The sequence below is a fragment of the Dasypus novemcinctus genome, chromosome 14, assembly GCF_030445035.2.
Source record: "Dasypus novemcinctus isolate mDasNov1 chromosome 14, mDasNov1.1.hap2, whole genome shotgun sequence".
NCBI lineage: Eukaryota > Metazoa > Chordata > Mammalia > Cingulata > Dasypodidae > Dasypus > Dasypus novemcinctus.
The window spans coordinates 46,162,537-46,184,854 of NC_080686.1; positions in this window are offsets into that span (position 1 = coordinate 46,162,537).

Below are 22,318 nucleotides of genomic sequence, written 5' to 3' on the forward strand. Positions count from 1 at the left end.
CATTTTTAAATTAATGATAGGCACTATCAGAGCAGTTTGTTTTAATACTTTTGTGAATATGATTTTGAAGAACTAAGCGGTCATCAATTTAAACCTTTTTAATGGGACTAAATTCTATAGCACTTTTTTTCTTAGTTTCTCTTATGAATCCAATTTATATCATATATATAGAAAAACCCAACTTTAAATCAAGTGTGTCATTGTTCATTTTTTATCCCTATCGCCAGTCTTATAATGGAATAAAAGGCATGCCTGGTCCCTTTGTTAATCAATTAGTATACAAATATTTATTGAATACCTATAATATGATGGATTTTATCAAGTTACTGGGGATAAAAGCAGTTATAAATTGGCAAAGATCTCAGCCTATAAATAGCTTGCATTCTAGTGAAGATATATAGCCAGAATATACAAACAAGTGATAAGTTAAACATTGTACATTTGATGGTATTAATCCTATGAAGGGAAAATAAGAGCCGAGAACCCAGATGGGCAGTGTCTCAGAAGGTTAAGGGTGGTCACAGAAGATATTTGAAACTGAGCTAAAGGTGGCACAAACCAGCTTGTTCTCTGGGCGAAGAGCATTCCAGGTCCAGGTTGCATAAAATCAAAGGTCATGAGAGGAAACATGTATGGTGTGTCAAAGGAAGCGAAGAGAGACCTCTGTGTCTGGAGAAGAGTGAGGGAGGACCAAGGAGTAAAAGATGAGTTCAAAGAGGTACTTGGTGCATGAACAGTAAGGATTAACTTGTCCACAACTGCTCCCTTTCGGATTGGCCTCCCTGAATTGGTGTTGGCCTCTTGCAAAGTCAAATTCTTGATGTAGTAGAAACAACAGGATTTTTTGATATGTGATGCCAAGGAATGAAAGGAATCAAGAATGCATCACCAGAGTTTTTGGCATGGTAAACAGGAGAAATGGGATTGCCATCTAATTTAGTAGGGAATATCAGGCCTGTTTCCACATGTGGTATTAGGAGGTGAATTTGGAGCAAGTTAAGGATATCAAGTTTGAGATGTCACTTAAATTGTCAAGTGGATATATCCAGTAGGTAACTGGATATTTCAACACATAGTAAAAGGGAGAGTACCAAAGTATCGACGAATAGAGATTTAAGTTTACATCTGGAGATGGTAGAGCCATGGAATTGCACAAAGTCACCAAGAACTAGTATAGACAAAATGGAACACAAAAATGATCTTTTTGTTCTAAGAGTTCCTAGAGATGAAAATACTAGCAAAGAGAATAAGGAGAAATGATCAGTGAGTTTCAAGGGGAAAAAAAATCACACACATAGAGTATGGTATCTTAGAAGCTAAGTAAACAAAACAAAACAAAACAAAACCAATAAACATTTCATTAAAAAGGAAGGGCTCTCAACTAGGAAGGGCTCTCATAGGTTGAATAGGAGGTGGCCTGAGAAGTGACCATTTGATTTTGAAACATGCAAATCATTCACGACCTTAGCAAAAGTGGGGGCAAAAGTATTGCTTGAGGGGGTTCAGGAAACTGTATAAGAAGATAAATTGAAATTGTGTATATAAATACCTTTTTTTGAGGAGCTTTGCTATCAAATTAAAGAGAGAAATGAGACAATAGTGGTAGAAGAAAGTGAGGTCAAGTATGTGTTTGTATGTGTTTGTGTGTGTTTTTAACTAATCCGGACAGTTGGAAAAATTGATCAAAATGTCTCCCGCTGTATGGCAGGGAGTTTATTTTAAACAAGTACTCCTAATGAATTTTTCTAACCATAAAGATGAAAATCAGCAACTTTATAAAGTGAATTAGATTGATGTTTCCCTTATGTCATAGTTTATACAGGCTATTGTAGTTGTCTTCCACAGATCCATACATATTACACAATTTTCTATCATCTCTTCATTTGGAAGTTCAGGGGTTTGTGTGATTAACCAGCGAGTCAAATCCCACCATTCCCCTTGTGTTTGCCGTAGTGACTGTATGAGGTAAACCAAGCCTAAGATAATAAGTACATGGTATCCTCTTAGCCAAAAAGATGAAGCAGATCATGGTTAATTCATTGCAAGCTTGATCTATACAAAGATAGTCTGTTAACTTGAGCACTTTAATTGCTGAAGCCATTTGCAAAAGTGAGAGAAGCCAATCTGAAGAGGGATTTGTTACAGTAGGATCACAAACTTAGAGAATTTTAAACAAATTGTGCCAGAACCTTGAGCAAACTGTATCTAGAAATTTTAATTGTATGAGTCAATACTTTCTCCTCATTGTTTAAATAATTTTGAATGGGGTTTTCTATTTCTTAGAACTAAAATCTTTTAAACTTTGCAATGGACAGAAAAGGAAATCCCAATTTACATAGTGAACACATTAGTTATGTGATCATCTTGATTCCATATAAACTGTTTCCTGAAAACAAGACATCCTTATGAACTGCTAATTATGCCCTCTATAACCAAAATTATGAACATTTCAGAAAGGATCTTTTTCAACAGTGGACAAAGTGGCTGAGCAAAAGGAAGCTGTTCTTTGTCTGAAGATTGAAATACGTGAACTATGTTCTCTATGAAGAAAGCATTGATTGCTCTGGAAGGCAGACGATATAGATCATAAACTTCACTTTCCCATTCTATTTTACAAGTTTTCTTTTAGTGTATCTTTAAAATAAAAAGTTCAACTGCATGGCTTTTTGCTCCTTTCAAATTTAACTAGCTTTTACACAGACAAGTTTGTAGTTATTTATGGGCATATATTTTCATTAAAAAGATACTGTTGCATTTTTTTAAAAAAATATGCTGCCTATTAGCAAAGTCCAACAACTTTAACATGATCTAAGAAATAAAGAAAATACGTTGCAAATGTACAAACATACGAAGTATTAGCCTTCAAACACTTTTTAATTCAATAAATATTATTGAGCCTGTATTATGTGCACAAACACACATTAGATAGAGTTGAAATTCAACAACAACAACAAAATTCCTGATTAGAAGAAAGTCTCCGTCTAATGGGTTGACATATAGATGTTTAAAATGTGATATTCCAAATGCTATTTATACTGAATGAATTAAAAGATATTGTGATCGTAAGTAAAGAATAGTTACTTCTGCCTGAACAGTCTGGATTTACCTCCTAATATTTGTACACACTGGAGATAAGACAAAAAATATAGGGAAAAATTCACCAGAGATAAAACCATGAAGGCAGTAATCTTTGTCATTAAATTGTGCACTCCTCCAAAGCAAGATGGTAGCTTAGTCAAAGTTTTTGTCTCCAAGGTCTAGCTTCCCAAGGGGCACATAGTTGATACTTCCTAATTCTTGCTGGAAGAGTACATGGAACATAGTTGAAACTGCCAGAAAGAGCAGGAGAAAAGAGTACAAATGCATAGGAAACTGAGAAACCATGATGGAACTATGTGTTATTTTGTATTTTGATGCAGGGTAAATAAAGAATTGCGTGTACTAGATAAAAGCATTGTTTTTGTTTTGTTTTGTTTTGTTTTGTTTTTAGCATTGCTTTATTAACGAAAATTTATGGCAATTCATATGCGTAATCATAATTTTGTCAGAATATGAAAGCCATACCATGGAGAGTTTTACACATTAGGCTAATTAATGTTGGTTTTATCCTAGGACTGATAGGTAGCCACTAAAGAATTTTGAGAAAGATCACAAGATTGAATGTGACTGTTACAGAAGCCACATGAGCAGCATGTTAGAGTAGATTGAAACTATGGCAAGATTAAAGGAAGAAAGAACATTAGGAAAGTGTTGCAAGTGACCAAACAGAAGAGTATGACTGCCTAAACTAGAGAAATGGTACTGGGTCTATATAGGATGGAAGTGTCTATCAAATAGGGAAAGCATGATGATTTATTAGCTAAAGTGGACAAAGGAGTTGGAGGTATTATTACTCCCAGATTTCTGGCTTGTGCAATTGAGTGGATAACATCACTATTCTTTGAGATTTTAAATACACAAGTGAAAACTGAAATTCTTTTTGGGGTGTAGGATATAAATCAACAATTTAAATTTTAAAAAGTCAGGAAATAATACAGATGCCTTTCTAGGTCCTGAAACTTTCTTCTGTGAAATGTGGTTTGCATGGTAAGAAGGAAAAGAACTAATGAAGCCCTATGATCTTGTGCAGCTGTCTTCAGGAAACATGCACGGGTGTATTGAGTTTTCATTTCACCAATCTTCAAATTCTGATTTTCAATAGGTACTCATTCATAAAATAATCAGTCTGAGAAAATGGCTGTTGTTGGACAACATACAGGAACCTCTATTTCACACTCTTATTTCTCCTATTTTTATTTTAAAAATGACTTACTCTCACCCATCCTTAATCTTTTTATGGTGCTTTTAGTATAGGAATGCATAATCAAACAGAGAACATTCCCTTGCCTCTTGGAGAGAATATTTTAATGTCTAAAACATAATTTAAACTATCAGTATTGGTGCTATGAAATAATGCCTTTAATTACTAGGTAATTAACTGTTGTGAAATTCACATGGTTTTCAACCCAAAGAATTCAAGTAAGATATATGAACTTCTTTGGCAAGAGATAAAATTATTAAATGACACTATCATAATGCAACTTGCAAATTCTCTGTACTTATTATTTTGAACTAGATTTCAAAGAAGCTGATGCTGAATCTTTTTTCCTTGTAATAATATCCATTGGATATGTAAAATAAATTGGGAAATAGGCCTGTTAACCTCATTAATGTGCAATTCCATAATTTCATTTTATAGGTAATAATATCCATTGGATATGTAAAATAAATTGGGAAATAGGCCTGTTAACCTCATTAATGTGCAATTCCATAATTTCATTTTATATTTGACAATTATTTATCAAAAATTTAAGTCCTTGGTATAATCATTTTTATTTTTATGACATTTAATTCAAGAAGACTTTAAAATTCTTAGACATTCATGGTCAAAATTTAAAAATTTAGAAATAAAAATAGTTTCATTTCAAATTCATAGAGATATAGGTGTAGATATAGATGTAAGAATAGGAATGGGTATGGCATGAAAACGAGTATATGTATTATATTAAGATAAATTTATTTGTAGAAATTATAATGGGATTACAAGTTTAAGATAAAAACAAAATTATGTAATATATTCAATTATAAATGAATAACTTAAGTAACAATAATTTCACCAAGTTGGTATTTATAATTGAGATTGTTCTTTTTACAACCACAAATAATTATATTGTGGATTATCTTCTCCAATAGTCTTTGAGTATCTCGAGGACAAGTTTTGCCTTAGTTATTATCATTCTCTAACACAATACTTACTAAGGAGATTGATTATCTATTGCTGTATAACCAATTATCCCAAAATTGAGTGGCTTAAATTAACAACAATTATTATCTCAAAGGCTCTGTGGGTCAGGGTATGTCTAGTTGAGTCCTTTGACTCTATGTCTCTCACAGACTGCAGTTAACTCAAGGCTTGCCTAGGAAAAATCCGCTTCCTAGTTGACTCTTGTGTGTTTTGGATAGATTCAGTTCTTTATGGGTTGTTGAACAGAATCTTCATTTCTTCATAAACTATTGTCTGGAAGTTATGTGGGTTTCTCCATAGAGTATCTCACAAGATGGCAATTTGCTTCGTCAGATCAAACAATAGAGAAGGCATGAAACAGTGCCTGTAAGAGAACTGACAGCAATCACAGACTTTTGTGAATGTAATCATAAACATGATATCTCATCATTCATACTAACTTCTCTTGTTTAGAAGCAAGTTACTGGTTATGTGGAATGGACAAGGGCATGAAGATTGGCAGGTGGCGGTCATTAGGAGCCATTTCAGAAACTGCCGAATACACTAAGAAGTCCTTAATTATAAGTGTTTAGGAGAAGTAATTCAAAAAACATTAATTGGGTATCCACCTTGTACCAGGAAAGAGAAATTATACATATCTTTATTGATAAACCACATGGAAACTCTATATTAATTTACTGTGGAAAATGGCTACAATGTAATATTTATACCCTAGACATACAATCATTAATATTAAGTTAATAGGCAATATGATTGGCTTAGAGACATCATATTATAGGGGTCAAGTTACATTTGAAAGAAGATGGGAGAATGTTCATGATCTCAGTCTTTTGAGGGAATAATTTAAAACCCTAAGAACAATCATAGAGTCATCAAGAGGTTAGAAGCATTTAATGGAAGGAATGGATTATCCACAAATTACTGATACTTAAGCAACTATATTTGTATCTTACTCTGTAAACTTTAGATCCATGGACCTAAATGTATGGTTCAACCCACTTGGAGATCCCAAATAAACCTTCAAGGTAATATACCTGGTCAAAATTATTTTCAAAATAATAATAAGACATCATTTGTCTTTTCACTCTCATTCTCTCCAGAGTATACAGTAGCCTGAAGCTGCATTATATGTGTTATTACAAAAGACTGAAAAGGTGGATATGAAAATTCAGTTAGGTTGTATTTAGCCAAACATTAAAGAGAAATTTCAATATTTCTCTTTACCACTTACATTTACATATAATATATTCATATTGTTATTTTAAATGAAAAATTAATACATATAAAAATTTTAAGCATTATATTCTAATATAGTAACCTTTTGATATATATATAACACATAAAGAAAATTTGGTATCTTCAATTTTTAAGAACATAAGTAATTCTTATACCAAAAGCTTGAGGACCACAGAATTATTCAATTCCTAGAGCACTAGCAGGTGTCTGAAAAATGGAAAATACTATTTTGAAAAAAAGTGGATTTATATCATTAGACCTATTTTCTCATAATACAGTTTGCTTTAGTCAGAAGTTATTTCAATAGGCAATGTAAAGTGGCAATCATCTTTTAAATAAGAAAATAATTTTAAGTGTGAATGTAAAATCAATGACCCCTTTCATCACAGCACGAATATGTATTATATTAATTTAACTGGAGAAATCTAAAATAAAATAATTTCCCCCTCTAATACAGTAAGCTCATAAAGGCAAGATCATTATTATCTCAGTAAAACCCAGTGTGAGGGCAAAGTATAATGACTTTTAATGGATTTGGGGTATATATTTTTATTAAGACTTGCACTTTATATTGTTTAAAAAAAAACCAGACTGTTCTGATCTGGTAATATACTTCTTCAACATAAAAATACCCTCTGGTACTTCTAGATATATATATTTTGGTGGATTTTTTTTTCTTTAATAATGAGCTTTCATGATATGCTATGATAAAACATTATCATCAATTGGTGCTTTAAAAGCACAGGTAGGAAAAGTCATTTCACCTAGGTAGAACTGTATTGCTTCATTGATGAACTATAAAAGAAAAACCCCAATGACAGATAAAAAGTTCAAGTTTTATTTCGTTTTATTACGTTAAAAGGCAATGAATTTAAAAATGGGAAAAGGACCAGTAGCATATTACTAATTACAGTTCAAATAAATTAAATTGTTAATTTATGTATTTATCTAATCACAGATTCATTCAAGATTGTTCTCATTTGCTGATTCCAGGACCAGAATATGATTTCATTATGCATCATAAATGTGGAAAATTTTTCTGAAAAACCAAGTTTATATTTGATGAACCTATAAAATAATAATATCCACCTCCCTTAAGTACTTACTCTTGAAGCAAAATTTCAGAAGGTAAAATTCATACCATATGGCTTTCCATTCTGATTAGAATATAAAATTTGCAAGAGATCATCCCCATACTAAAAATGAAGACTAACCATTTCATTTTTAATATAACTATTAGTGAGTTAAGGACACAAAGAAATCTAAATGAACTAAATTCCAGAAAATAATAAAACCTTTTTGAGAGAAGAAGTCCATGGTTGCTAACAACCTTGGCCAGCACACAAGGAGAATCCTACCCTCTATAGGCTGGGGTAAGGAATAATTAGTCATATTTTTCACAAACATCTAATGGCCATGTCAGCCCTGGCTTGACACATTAGAATTTTAAGGAACCTCAACTTAATTGGTACTCTTGCCAATTCTCTCCTGAGGAGCCTTCCCTGAGTGCATAGCAAGAGTACAACAAAGCCCAGACAAAGAAGGATGGCAGAGAAAGAGCCTCCAAGGAGTGTGCATCCTTACTCACTGAGCATCACCAGCTGGTAATGAATGTGGGCAGGGCAGGAATGCTGTGAAAAATAACTGGAGGTATGCCTGGCCTTCTACAAGAAGAAGGTAGCAGACTTTTGAGACTGGAGGGAGATAAGACTTGCTTAAGGAAATACCTTAAGGTGTGTGGGTCCTTTCTGAATGCACAAAAATAACTCATGCAAGACTAGGGATAGTACAGGAAAATGGAAAGAAATTACCCAAGGGCAAGTGAGTTTGTGGCTGCAGTTTGCTGAACAACTGATTGTAGAAACAATGAACTTAGAGAGATCCCCAGAGCAAGGGTTCTTAACAAAGGGTCCATGAGCTTGAATGTAAATTTAAAAAAAACATTATTCTTGTGGAAATCTGCTGGTGCAGGTGTGGTATATTTATTAAATAATACATAGTGTAGTGTGGATTTAGTAAGGGGTCCGTGGTTTTCACCTTACTGGCAAAGGGGTCCATGTAACAAAAAAGGTTATAAACCTCTGCCCCAGGGAACAATGGAACTTTGGTAAGTGCACTGCAGGAGCCAAAAGAAGGAAATCTAAAGACTAAAATAGCCCAGAGAAATCTCCCAAAGCACAGAAAATCTTCATTATGTAGAGCAGCAGTCCAACAAAGTCTAGGGAAAGGCAATATGGTTAAAGAGACTTCTGGAGTAAAATAAAGCCAGCAGCAAATCTGGAAGTCCAGGAGAAAACCTGAGCACTCAGAAGGTGGTGGCTAGTCCTGTTACATTCTCTGATAGAGCAGCAAGAATTCCCCCAGTACAAGGGCAGTTCCTAGCAAAGGAGAACACACCATTGAGCCAGGCCCTTGATATTGATGGCTGTACTTATGAACCTTGTTCTTGTTAAATTGGAACTTAGCCTAGAATTATATATGGTCTAAAGGGAAACGGACTTTGGCCCAGTGGTTAGGGCATCCATCTACCATATGGGAGGTCCGCGGTTCAAACCCCGGGCCTCCTTGACCCGTGTGGAGCTGGCCATGTGCAGCGCTGATGCGCGCAAGGAGTGCCGTGCCACACAAGGGTGTCCCCCGCGTAGGGGAGCCCCACGCGCAAGGAGTGTGCCCGTGAGGAGAGCCGCCCAGCGTGAAAAGAAAGAGCAGCCTGCCCAGGAATGGCACCGCCCACACTTCCCGTGCAGCTGACGACAACAGAAGCGGACAAAGAAACAAGACACAGCAAACAGACACCAAGAACAGACAACCAGGGGAGGGGGGGGAGTTAAATAAATAAATAAATCTTTAAAAAAAAAAAAAAAGATTACCTCCTGAGAGCCTTCTTGTTGCTCAAATGTGGCCTCTCTAAGCCAAACTCAGCATATAAATGCATTACCTTCCATTCAGCGTGGGCATGACTCACAGGGATAAACATTCCTGGCACTGATGGATTATTACCAAGTGCCAAATGGTGATGCATTTGGAAAAATATCTTGACCAAAAAGGGAAAATATTAAAGACAAATAAGTTTTTATGGCTAAGAGATTTCAAAGTGAGTTGGGAGATCATTCCAGAGAATACACTTATCCCAGAAGGATCTCACTGACTGCCACAATAAACAGTGTCTCATGCAGCAGGGCTCCTGAGGGATCTAGAGACATCTAGACACTTTAGGCAGGGCAATCTCAGAAATTCAGTGCCCTGTCACAGGGGCTTACTTTGGAATATATGCTCCTCAACATAGAGTTAGACTCATTTATAATTTTCCTACACATCGCTCTTCTGTCCCTTTTTATTTTAACCTATAATAAGCACTATATTTGTTAGAAATATGTTCCAGAAACTTAAATCTTCAGTCTGTTCATGTGCCAGTTGAGCCCTGAAAATCAGCAGAATTGCAACAACCACTCTCCATTCATTTGAAGTTAGCTAAATGTTGAAGTTAACATTTTTAGATCAAATCAAAATAAATGCAAAAAGCAAACAAACAAACATAGAACTAGCTTAACTGTACTTAATTGACTTATTCTTTAACCTAGCAGTCTGACAGAGAAGGAGCCTAAAGTAGAATATTACCCACTTCAGTCTCTATAATTCTTTTGAGAGAATATCTGGCATATAATCCAAAACAACAAAACATTTGCAAAAGCAGAAAAATGAGACCTATGACCAAGAGATTAAATACACAATAGAAGCAAGTCGATTGACAAATTATACAGATGTTAGAGTCAGCAGAAATGGACTTTTAAACATGATTCAAATATGTTAAATAGCAGGGTAATATTTGTGCAACATATGTGAACTGATGGGAAACTTCCACAAAGAAATCAAAACCTTAAAAAAGAATTAAATGGAATAATTCTTTTGGTAGGTTTAGAGAAGAGTGGACAAAGCAGAATATGCAGTGAACTTGAATACAAGACAATAGAAATCATTTAAATTTAAGCACACAATTTTTTTTTTAATGAAGAGAGTTTCTAAGATTTTTGGGACACATATTAAATGGTTTAACATATATGTAGTTAGCATCACAGAGGTAAAGAAAAGAGAAAATATTTAATGGGGACAAGGAAATATTTGAAGAAAGAATGGCCAAAATTTTCCACTAAATGGAACCCTCAAATATTTATATTTAAAAATATATATTGAGGAATTTTGCTAAGAATATAAATAGATGTCTAAATATGCATACATATTATTTTCTTACTAAATTTCCTATATTGGAATATATATACAGATATACAAGAATATATAGACGAGGAAGATTGCTAAGAATATGTATATGTGTGTGCATAAAAATACCCACTTACATAGAAATGTATACATGAATGTAAATATGTAAATACACATACATATGTATATATGCTTAGCAAAGTACTACACTTTGAAAACTACTCTATAAGAATATTCACATATATTCATGTATACATAAACAATACTTACATATTTTCGAAAACTTCCTGAAGGTGATACAAAACATCTATAAAAACTTACAATAATGTTACCTTTTTAATTTTTTAATTTTTAAAATTAGAGTAGTTGTAGGTATATAGAAAAATCATGCAGAAAGAACAGAGTTTCCATATACCCCACTCCACACTAATAATTTTCCCTATTCATATGTTGCAATAGCGAAACCTTTGTTACAATTTACAAAACGATATTATATTTATGTTCTTAACATTAGCCCCTCTTTAAACTTGGGGTTCACTCTTTGCATTGTTTCATCCTTTTTTGTGGTAAATTATATACCAACCAAAAGTTTCTCGTTTTATCCCTTTTTAAATATACAATTGAATGGTGTCAATTACATTTCCAGAGTTGTGCCTCCATCTTCATCATCCTTTGCCAAAACTTTTCCATCACCCCAAACAGAAACTCAGTATCAATTAAATATTAACTTCCTAGTCCTACCTACCTCTTGACCCTGGTAACTTGTATAGTAGTTTCTAACTTTATGAATTTTAATATTCTGCTTATTTCTTACAAGTGAGTTCATACAATTTTTGTCCTTTCATGCCTGGCTTATTTTACTCAACATGATGTCTTCAAGTTTCATCCATGATGAAGCATGTATCAGAACTTCATTCCTTTGTACTGTCAAATAATATTCCAGTGTATGTATATTCCACATTTTGTTTATCCATTCTGTTGATTGGTTCTTGGGTTGCTTCCAACTTTTTGGCAATTCTGAAAAATGCTGCTAAGAAAATTGGTGTGCAAAAATCTGTTCAAGTCCCTGTTTTCATTTCTTTGGGGTATATACCAAGAAGCAGGGTTGCTAGATCATATGGCAGTTCTATACTTAACTTTCTGAGGAATAGCCAAACTGTTTTTCACATTGGTTGTATCATTTAACTTTCCATCCAACTACGTATAATAGTTCCTAGTTGTTCAAATCCTTGTCAACACTTGTTATTTTCCATTTTCTTTAATAAGCTCTTCCAGTGGGTATGAAATGGTATCTCATTGGGGTTTTGATTTGCGTTTCTCTAACTACCAATGACATTTTACATGTTTTTATGTATTTATTTGGCCATCTTCATATCCTCTCTGGAAAAACATCTATTCAAGTTTTCCCACTTTTTTTTTAGGTGGGTATTTTGTCTTGTTGTTTCATAACAGGAGTTCTTTCTGTATTCTGGATATGAAGTGCTTATCAAATATATGCTTTCCAAATACTTTTTCCTGTTCTGTAGGTTGTATTTTTACTTTCTTAATAAAGCCCTTTGATGCACAAATATTTCAACATTGATTAAGTCACATTTATTTATTTATTTTTCTTTTCTTGCATGCTTTTGCTGTGGAGGCTAAGAAGCCACTGCTTAATACAAGATACTGAAGAAGGTGACCACCTTCATTATTTTGTATATGGCTATCCAATTCTCCAAGCAGCATTTGTTGAAGAGACTATTCTTTCCTCAATGAGTGGACTTGGTATTCTTGTCCAAATCAGTTGGCCAAAGGGTGGGGATTTATTTCTAAACTCTATATTCTATTCCATTGGCCCATATGCCTTTCTTTGTGACAGCACTATGTATTTTTATTAATGTAGTTTGTCAAATTTTTAAGTCAGAAAAGAACTATGTTCTTTTTTCAAGATAATTTTTGCTATTTGGGGCCACTTTTGCTTCCATATGAATTTGATGATTAACTTCTCCAATTCTGTGAAGAATTCTGTTGCAATTTTGATTGGAATTGTGTTGGATCTGTTTAGCACTTTGGGTAGAATTGACAGCTTAATAATATTTAGTCTTCTAATCCATGCACACAGAATGTCCTTCCACTTATGTAAGTCTTCTATTTATTTCAGCAATGTTTTGCAGTTTTCAGAGTAAAAGTCTTTTTTAACTGGTTAATATATCCCTTGATATTTTATTCTTTTCTATCATAAATGGAATTTCTTTATTGTTTTCCTCTTTGGATTGTTCATTGTTAGTGTATAAAAGCACCACTCATTTCTGCATTTTGATCTTGTACCCGACCACTTTGTTGAATTCATTTATTAGTGCTAGTTAGCTTTGTTGAGAATTTTTCAGGATTCTATCTATATAGGATCATGTCATCTGCAAATATGAAGAGTTTCACTTCTTCTACCATCATATATAATTGGAATATACTGAATGCTTAAATTCAAGAACAAAGCATATACTTCTGCTTTCGCCATATCCACTCAATATTTCACTGGAATTCTTACCAATGCAAAACAGACAAATAAATGAAAGGATAAAGATGAAAAAGGAGAAAACTCTCAACTGAAGAAATTTAATTGATATATTGAATTATGTGTTTGTATATGTGTCTAAAATCAGAAGTTTCAGGATTTTTTAAAAAAGATCAATTGTATTCTTATAGATTAAAGAGAAACAAACCTTTGAACATAAGTTTTTAAAATATAATTTCCCAATAGTATAAAAAATGCATTAGATAAATAAGTTTTAAATATATTAATTAATGGATAATTATACTGTGTTCCTTGATTGCATTTTTCTCAAAATGATCTGTAAACACAATCTTACACAAAATTCTAGCAGTTTTGGTAGAACAACATTGTGAACATAACTACCAGTACTGAATTATATATTTACATGTGATTAAAAGGGGAAATTTTAGGTTATATATGTTACTAGAATAGAATTTAATAAAAACACATAGGACTATATAACACAGTGACCTTATTATAAATGATGGATTATGGATAATAGCACAATTATAAAAATGTTCTTTCATGAATTGTAACAAATGTCCCACACTAATGCAAGAGGTTAATAAAAGGTTGTCATAATGGAATTCTGTATTTTATGTATGACTGTTCTGTAAACCTACAACTTCTCTAATTAAAAAGTATATAAACTGCTTCCAAACTATATATGAAATGTGGAGAATCTGTAACAGCCAAAACAAGTTGAAGAAGCAAGAACAAGTATGGTATATTTATATTACTTGAGGATATAGCAACTGAGACAGTGTTTTACTAGAATAAGACAAATCAGTCAATGGAATAGAATTTAAAAATTCTGTAATAGACCCGTTTTGTCAATTGATTTTTGACATAAATACTAAGTTAATTTAATGAGGAAGAATCTATTCATTAAATGGTGCTGGAACAATTAGATATCCACATGGGATAAAAGTCCTTGAAAAGTCTATCTCCAATGATAAAAATTAAAAATTAATTCAAGATGAATCACGGAACTGGTTCAAACTATAGCCATAAATCTTCTAAAGACAATATGAATATATCTGCATGAGCTGGGGGTAACATATTTTATACAATAATAAAAACCACTAGTCGTAAAAGAAAAAAAATAAGATTTATTTAATGAAGATTAATAATTTCTGCATATCAGAAGAGATTAAGAACAAATAAAATCAAGATTAAGAGAAAATATCACTAGGACATATATTTCACAAAGAATTCATCTCCATATTATGTAAAAATTCCTATAAGCCAATGTTGGCTCAATTATAAATTGGCAAGAGATACAAAAATGTACTTCATAGAAAAGAATATACTGATGAACAATATGCACACGAAAATGTGCTTAATACAATTTAATGATAAAAATTCAAATTACAATATATTATGATACCAATTCACACATACTAGAATAGGAGAAAGAAAGTATTGTCAATTTAAACATTGGCAACAATATGGAGTAACAGAAATGCTCATATATTTCTATTGATATTATAAAATGGTATAAACACTTTTGAAAGTTGAAGTTTCACATGCAGTTAAAAAGATATGCGATCTATTACTCAGCAACCCCATTCCTTTATATTTACATAAGATAAATGAAAACATATGTTTAACAAAAATCTTGAACAATATTGTTAACCGCTTTATTTATTATAGCCCAAAACTGGACAATATCTAATGTCAGTTAACATGAGAATGGGCAAACATATACAATATAATAATACACAGAAATACAAGGTACAGAATGTGGATACTTGGAATAACATGGAAGAATCATAAAAACATTATGCCAAACAAAAGAGGTCAGACAGAAAATAGAATATACTGCATGAATACTATTTTATATTAAGTTCAAGAATAGAAATAAAAGGAACGTGGTTGAACATTCCAACATGAAAGCAATGTTCTGTCTTGATTTCAGTGGTGGTCATAAGAGCATATACAATTACCAAAATCCATCGATCTATTCTTTTAATACCTGTGCATTTTATTTTTATATTATTTTTAGTTGTACATCAGTGAAAATTTATTTCATTTCTGTGACACTTTTTCTCTAATCTCTCTGTTTAAATTGTTTAAGAATTTATATGAAAATGACTAACTACTTAAGAGTAACTCAAGACAGTAACTTCAGACTACAGCAATTCTATTTGTGCAGGATTTAAAATTACCCTTCTAATCACTTATGTGATGGCTTGAAAAAATTTCAGTAGTCACATCATAACAATTACATTTCATTGAATTATTTATTCCTGAGCACCATCTATGACAGAAATTGTGCTGTTGTCAGGGATATAGTATGATTTTGAAATGATTTCAATCCTTTTGAGATTATAAGAAAAGGCAACACAGACTAGTAATACTGAAGTGCAATAAAATATGCAATCTAAAAAAAGCAATTACTGGCAAAATTTAGTCAATTAATAGCCATCTTTTACTAGGATATTTAGGTATTTACAATTATGATCAGTTAAAATGGTCTCTTTCAGTGATTTAATATTTTTCAACTTTAATTCTGCTTTCCACATCATTTACAATATACATGCAGTTTTATGAATCTCTCTTCATAATTCACTTACTTGACCTTCTCATGACATTTAAAAAATCAATTCACTAAAGAAAATCTTAACATATAGTGAGAAATTCAAGAAGAGCATCATAGCAGATAGATAAAAGACTAAAATATTGATAACACCCTAGACCAATTAAGATAATAGGATAACACTAGTAAAATATAAAGCTTTACAAAATTCTTAATGATTATATTTTGAAGAAAATATATCATGGTATGAAAATGGACTGGTTTCTTCCATAATCAATAACTCATATTCTCTGGCTTCTCATTATATTAAGAGTTCAGATAGGATTCTAGTCTCATTACTGAAACATTTAACTTATGCCTAAGTGTCACTCCTAAAAGGTTTTTATTTTATTGCTTTAAAATTAACCTCACATACAATGTATTTAATTATAAAACCACAACACCAAACAAGCCAAAATGATACATCTCTGAACTATGTATAGAACTGACCAAAGTAATTCAAATTCTGTCTGGTTTTTGTTACAAGATTTTTCGTTCTGATTCTTGAAAAGTGCAATGTACAAATACTGAATGTGAAAATAATTTTAGTTCTTTGTACCAATACCCAGATTCCATACCATTCCCATCAGATGGTAGGGTTGTTAAAAGCTAAGGCAAATTGTTGAAATAATGACTAGTGCTCTGCTTTCTATACAAATTAATCATTTAAATATTTTATAGTCCTATATTATAGATTCCTATGGCTGTTGTAACAAACTGACACAAATTTAGTGGATTGAAACAACAGGTATATATTATCACACATATCTGGAGAGCAGAAATCCAAAATTTGTACCATTGGGCCAAAATTAAGATGTGCATAGGGCCACACTCCCTTGGGAGGTTCTAGGAGAAAATCTGTTTCTTGCCTCTTCCAGTTTCTGGTTGATGCCAAGATTCCCTGACTTGTGGCCTCATCATCCCAAGCTCAGCCTCTGTGGTCACATTGCCCCCTCTTCAGTATGTGTAATTTCCCTCTCTTTTTCTCTTATCAGGGCAGTTCTGACTGTATTTGAGACCCACCTGAATAATCCACGATAATCTCCTCATCTCAAACTCCTAAATTTAATCACATCAGCAAAGTCTTTATTTCTAAATTAGGGAACATTTACAAATTCCAGGAATTAGGAAATGGATATCCTTGGGAAGGGAGGGGGTGCTTTTTAAACTTCCCATAAGGCCTAACCTTTCATGAGTTTCAATTTATTTTCTATTTCCAGATGATTTTTTTCCTTATACTGCCTCAAAATCTTTGGATTATTCAATATCAAATTCCAAAACAGCAAGATTCTGTCTCTCAATTTGGAGTCCACAATTTGTTCACAGTATAAAACTGGTATCTTAAATGTAATATACTCAATTGAAATAGCAAGTTCCATAGGAGCATAAGAAGAAAACATATTGGTATCCAATCATTCACTACTCCATTATTACCACTTATCATGTGCTAAATATGGTGATAAAGGTAAAGATAAGTAAGACAAGGTTTATTTCAGGTGATGCCTTAATATTAAGAAAAAGCAGACAATAGAGGATCTGGAATGTATCTTTCATTATGAATTTGTAAAGACATATATTATTAAGACTTCATTTTTAGTTGAGGATTTTCCAGAATTGAACACATTCTTTGCCAGTCATTCTCTAAGGCAAAAACCCTAAGCACATTTTGTTTGTCATCGATTGTCTTATAGGTGATAAAAAGACGTGGAAACAGACATTATGTCTCATAAAATGCTCAGTGTATGATCTGGGTTTATGTGTTTCCCTAAGTTCAACAAATGAAAGACTTACATGTTTGGGGATGTACCTTAGATGGAAGATTGGTTCTCACAAAGTTTCTCTTGGTCTAAAAATTTCCCAAGCAACGTCTTTGATTAAAATGATGAAATGAAATATACTTGTGCCATGACACTATAGGACCTTTGAATGACTTCTTCTATTTATAGATTTTTTTAATGTTGTATTAATAGCCCTTATTTATTTCTTGCCTACAAAAGTATGATCCCAGTGATATTGCATTACTCAAATAATTATCCCTCTGTACAGGAATTGGCTCTAGAAAGAAATTCTACAACACTGAAATTATGCCTCTAACAATGATATAAAAATACAATAAATTTTAGGAATATATCATCTGCTGTCAATAACATAAAATGTTTGGTGTAGGTAAATAAGCTATTTTTGAAATTTATATTTGAAAAATCTGATTTTCCCTTAGGTTTTAAAATAGATAGCTTATATTTTACTATTTTCTTCATGGCCTTAGTGTATGAAGCCAAGAACTCCATTCCATGATTCTCATAGGAATTATTTATTCAGAAATACTATAGTTTGGATTTTATATTGTTCTTCATAACAAAAGTCCATTGTTATTATACTTTTAAAAAATCAACTGAATTTAAATAAGCACTTTTAAGGTTCCAGTCGATGCAAATTCTGAGACCAGAATTATTCCAGAACATAAATTATACACATAGATAGATGAGAACAAAAATAGTTTTATTAATTTGAGAAGGGCTAATTGTTCCCATTATTATTTCATACTCGAATCATGCTTGGTAGAGGTCACTCTTAGGACTTAGCATACTAAGAATATTCCAGAGTTCAAATGATAACTAATTCCCTTGTGTTTTTTGAATTGTCCTTTCACATTTTGTGAATATTTAAAACTGCAAGGGTATAGCAATTTACTATTATCTAATCTTTTTCAGAGAAGCCCTCTAAACATTAATAATGCTAAATAGCCATTGTACAGTAATTTTATAATTATATAGTTATAAATTATCTTGTATGGTATTAAGGCTCAGTTTTAAAACTTAGCACCACAATTTATTGTTCATGGTTCATTGCCCCACAAAATAATTTCAGTCATATAAAGGAAACTATACATTTAGATAACTGTGCAAATGGATTTCATTTAATTATTTCTAAAACAGTTCAAATTCACAGCTCAATTAAAAGGTGATGGATTGCACATAATTTGTTCCCTTTTTATGGATTATAGATTAGAGATAAAATTACCTCAGTAGACTTTTTTTTCCCACCCATATTTTCACAATCTGTTATTCTAAATGAAAGCTTATTGAATCCACAATTCTCTTTTGTCATAGCAGTCATTTCTGGCTTTCATGTTTTTCTGATCACATAATTACGTATTTTGAAAATATATATTAATCTGCAACCATATTCTGGAATTTTAGGGGAAGTAGCAGAAATCTGTTGCAGATGTATTTTAACCATTTTAAACTTAGTACTTCTATTTATACCTACGATTAGTTATTTGGTACAAAAGCCAGTATATAATATTTTGTTCATTAATTTAAGTTATTTAGGCCTATCACACATAGAATCATGAAATTTTTAGTTGGAATGGACTTCAGAAATCATATAATATGATCAACTCATCTTAAGTATAAAGAAATTGAGACTGGTGGTTGGGGAGAAAAGGGCATTGTTTTGACAAAAGATTTTATTTCAAATCCCAAATTGATCACTTACTGGAAGGGTTACTGTACTAGTTTCCAGTTGCTACTATACAGTAACAAAATATCACGAATGAACTGAATAGAACAACACAATTTTATTTTCTTACAATTCTGGAAGTTAAAAGTCTAAAACCAAGGTGTTGCCCAAACTGTAATCTTTCTGGAGACCCCAGGGATGAATGTGTTTCCTTGCCTTTTCCAGCTTCCAGAAGCCTGCTGCATTACTTAGCTTGCAAGTCATTATACCAACCTCTGGTTACTTTGGTATATCTTGCACTGTGGACTTTGATAACCTTGACTTCTTTTTATAAGGATCAGACCTTGTGATTACATTGGGCCCACACAGATATTGCAGGATAATCTCCCCATATGATCCTTAATGCTTTTACCATGTAAAGTAGAATATTCACAGTGCTCAGGGATTAAAAGTTGGACACCTTTGGAGAACCATCATTCAGATTTCCATAGTTACTTTTCCCCATATAATAAACTTTATTTATAGAGAGGATTTAGATTACATAAAAGTTACATAGAAAGTATGGGAGATTTCCAAATATACATCCTTTCCCCCTCCCACATTTTCCCCTATTAATAACATCTTACATCATTGTGGTGTAATTTTTACACTAAATGAACAAATATTGAAGCATTGCTAGTAACCAAGGTCTACAGTTTACATTATGGTTTACACTTTTAACTTTGTACAATTTTATAGAATTTCACAAAATATATAATGGCCTGCACCCATCATTGCAATATCACACAGAATTATTCCAATGCCCTAAAAAATGTCCCACATTCCACATATTCTTTCCTCCCCCTCCCCACAGAACCTCTGATAATCAATAACTTTATATCAATTATCTTACAAATTTTACAAGTTCTTCCATTACAACAATATTAATAAGCTTACTTTGGTCCATGGTTATATTCACCCCTATGTTTGTTCATTCCTCATTCTTGAAGCTTTGGGGATGGTATGCCTGCTCTGCTTCAGAATTAGAGGCGGGGTTTAGATCATATGGGGCAGATGGAAGGAACATTTTGCTTGCAGTTGTAGACACTCTGTTTTTTGGAATGTGGGTTTTCCGTTGTCATCATTTTGTTAGTTGTCCTGGGCAAGTCCTATGACCTAGAGGGTAGGTGGTGGCCGCAATACTGCTGAGATTTAGGGATCAACCATCATGTGAACAGACCAAAGATTTAGGTCTTTGGGACATACTTAACAGATATAGTGCTAATTGTAGGTTCAAATAAAAGGGGTAGAAGAATCATGTATAAGGAAATTATAAATAGTCTAACTCTGTTACATTGGAGAAATAGATTATCATATATTGCAAGGTAAGGCCCACTGATGAGGTGCTGAATTTTTGGGATTGTGTGCCTTGCTTCTAGTGTCCAGATGTCTCTAGAGTCCTTGGGAACACTCCTGTTTGAGACTTTATTTACTGTGGCAGTTAGTGAGATCCACCTAAGACATGCATAAGTGTAACCTCTGGAATGATCTCCTGACTCACTTTTAAATCTCTTAGTCATAGAAATTCTTTTGTATTTAATGTTTCTGCCTTTTGGTCAAAGTCTTTTTTCAAATGAATCTTTGGTTGGTGTTTGGTATTAATCCCTTTGCGCCAGGGAGGCTCACCCCATGAGTCATTTCCCATGCTGGGGGGAAGGTAGTGAGTTTACTTGCTGAGTTTGGCTTAGAGAGAGACCACATTTGAGTAACAAGCTTTTCAAGAGGTAACTCTTATGCAATAGCAATTATTAAGCTAAGTTTCAATTTTACAAGAATAAGTTTCGTAAGTACAAGCAATGATGTCATAGACCTGGTATATTTGTCTGTTTTCCTTTTATTAGGAATTGCCTATATATTCTAGAGATTCTTCGCACTCTATTGAAAATGTAGCAGAACACTCCAGGATGGGAGTTCAACATTCTGTTGGTTATTTTGTGGGTCTCTACCCATTGAAATAACACCCTATGACAACCTGAACACATTCATACTCCATTGGAATATGTCCCAGGTCTACCCTTCCCCATACATTCCCTCATCACCAACACTTTGCATCAGTGACCCTCCCCTGCCATAGCTTCCAAAAGAACACTCCCACAATTGTATTCTCTACCATAGTCTGCATCCTTCCCAGAGTTTACCTGTTCTTTCCTCCAGCCCTCCCCTCAGTTGACTGATGGTCCAACCCATCTCTCCAAACTCAATCGCACTCAAACTCCAACACCATCAACTCCACTCACATCACTGCACCCCCTATCTCTCCCAATCACTTGCAAACCACCACCTTTTACCTTATGATAGATTCTGCCAAGATTGAGCATTCGCTCACCACTCTCTTCTCCCTTTCTATCTCCTGGTAATCTATCTTCTAGACTTTACCTCTGTGAGTCTGCTCAATATCCTGAGCTCATATCAGTGAGATCATGCAGAATTTGTCCTTTAATGACTGGCTTACTTCACACAGCATAAGGTTTTCAGGGGTCATCCATGTCATCAACTATATCAATATGCTTTTCATTCTTACTGCTGAGTAATACACTATTGTATGTATATACCGTTTTCTTTTCATCCATTCATTTGTTGATGGACACATGGGTTGCTTCCAACTTTTGGCAATTGTGAATAATGCTGTGATGAACATTGGTGTGAATATATCTGTTCATGTCACTGCTTTCAGTTTTTCTGGGTATATTCCTAATAGTGAGATTGCCAGGTCATAAGGCAATTTATACTTAGCTTTCTGAGGAACCACCAAACTATCTCCCTCAATGCTGCACTGTTCTACATTCCCACCAACAGAGGATGAGTATTCCTAGCTCTCCACATCCTCTTCAACCCTTGTAGTTTTCTGTTTTTTAACAAATCAATTTAACTGATACATATTAATAAAGCACAAATCCATCCAAAGTGTATAATCAATGGCATTTGGTATAATCACATATTTGTGCATTCCTCACTTCTGTCATCTTTACAG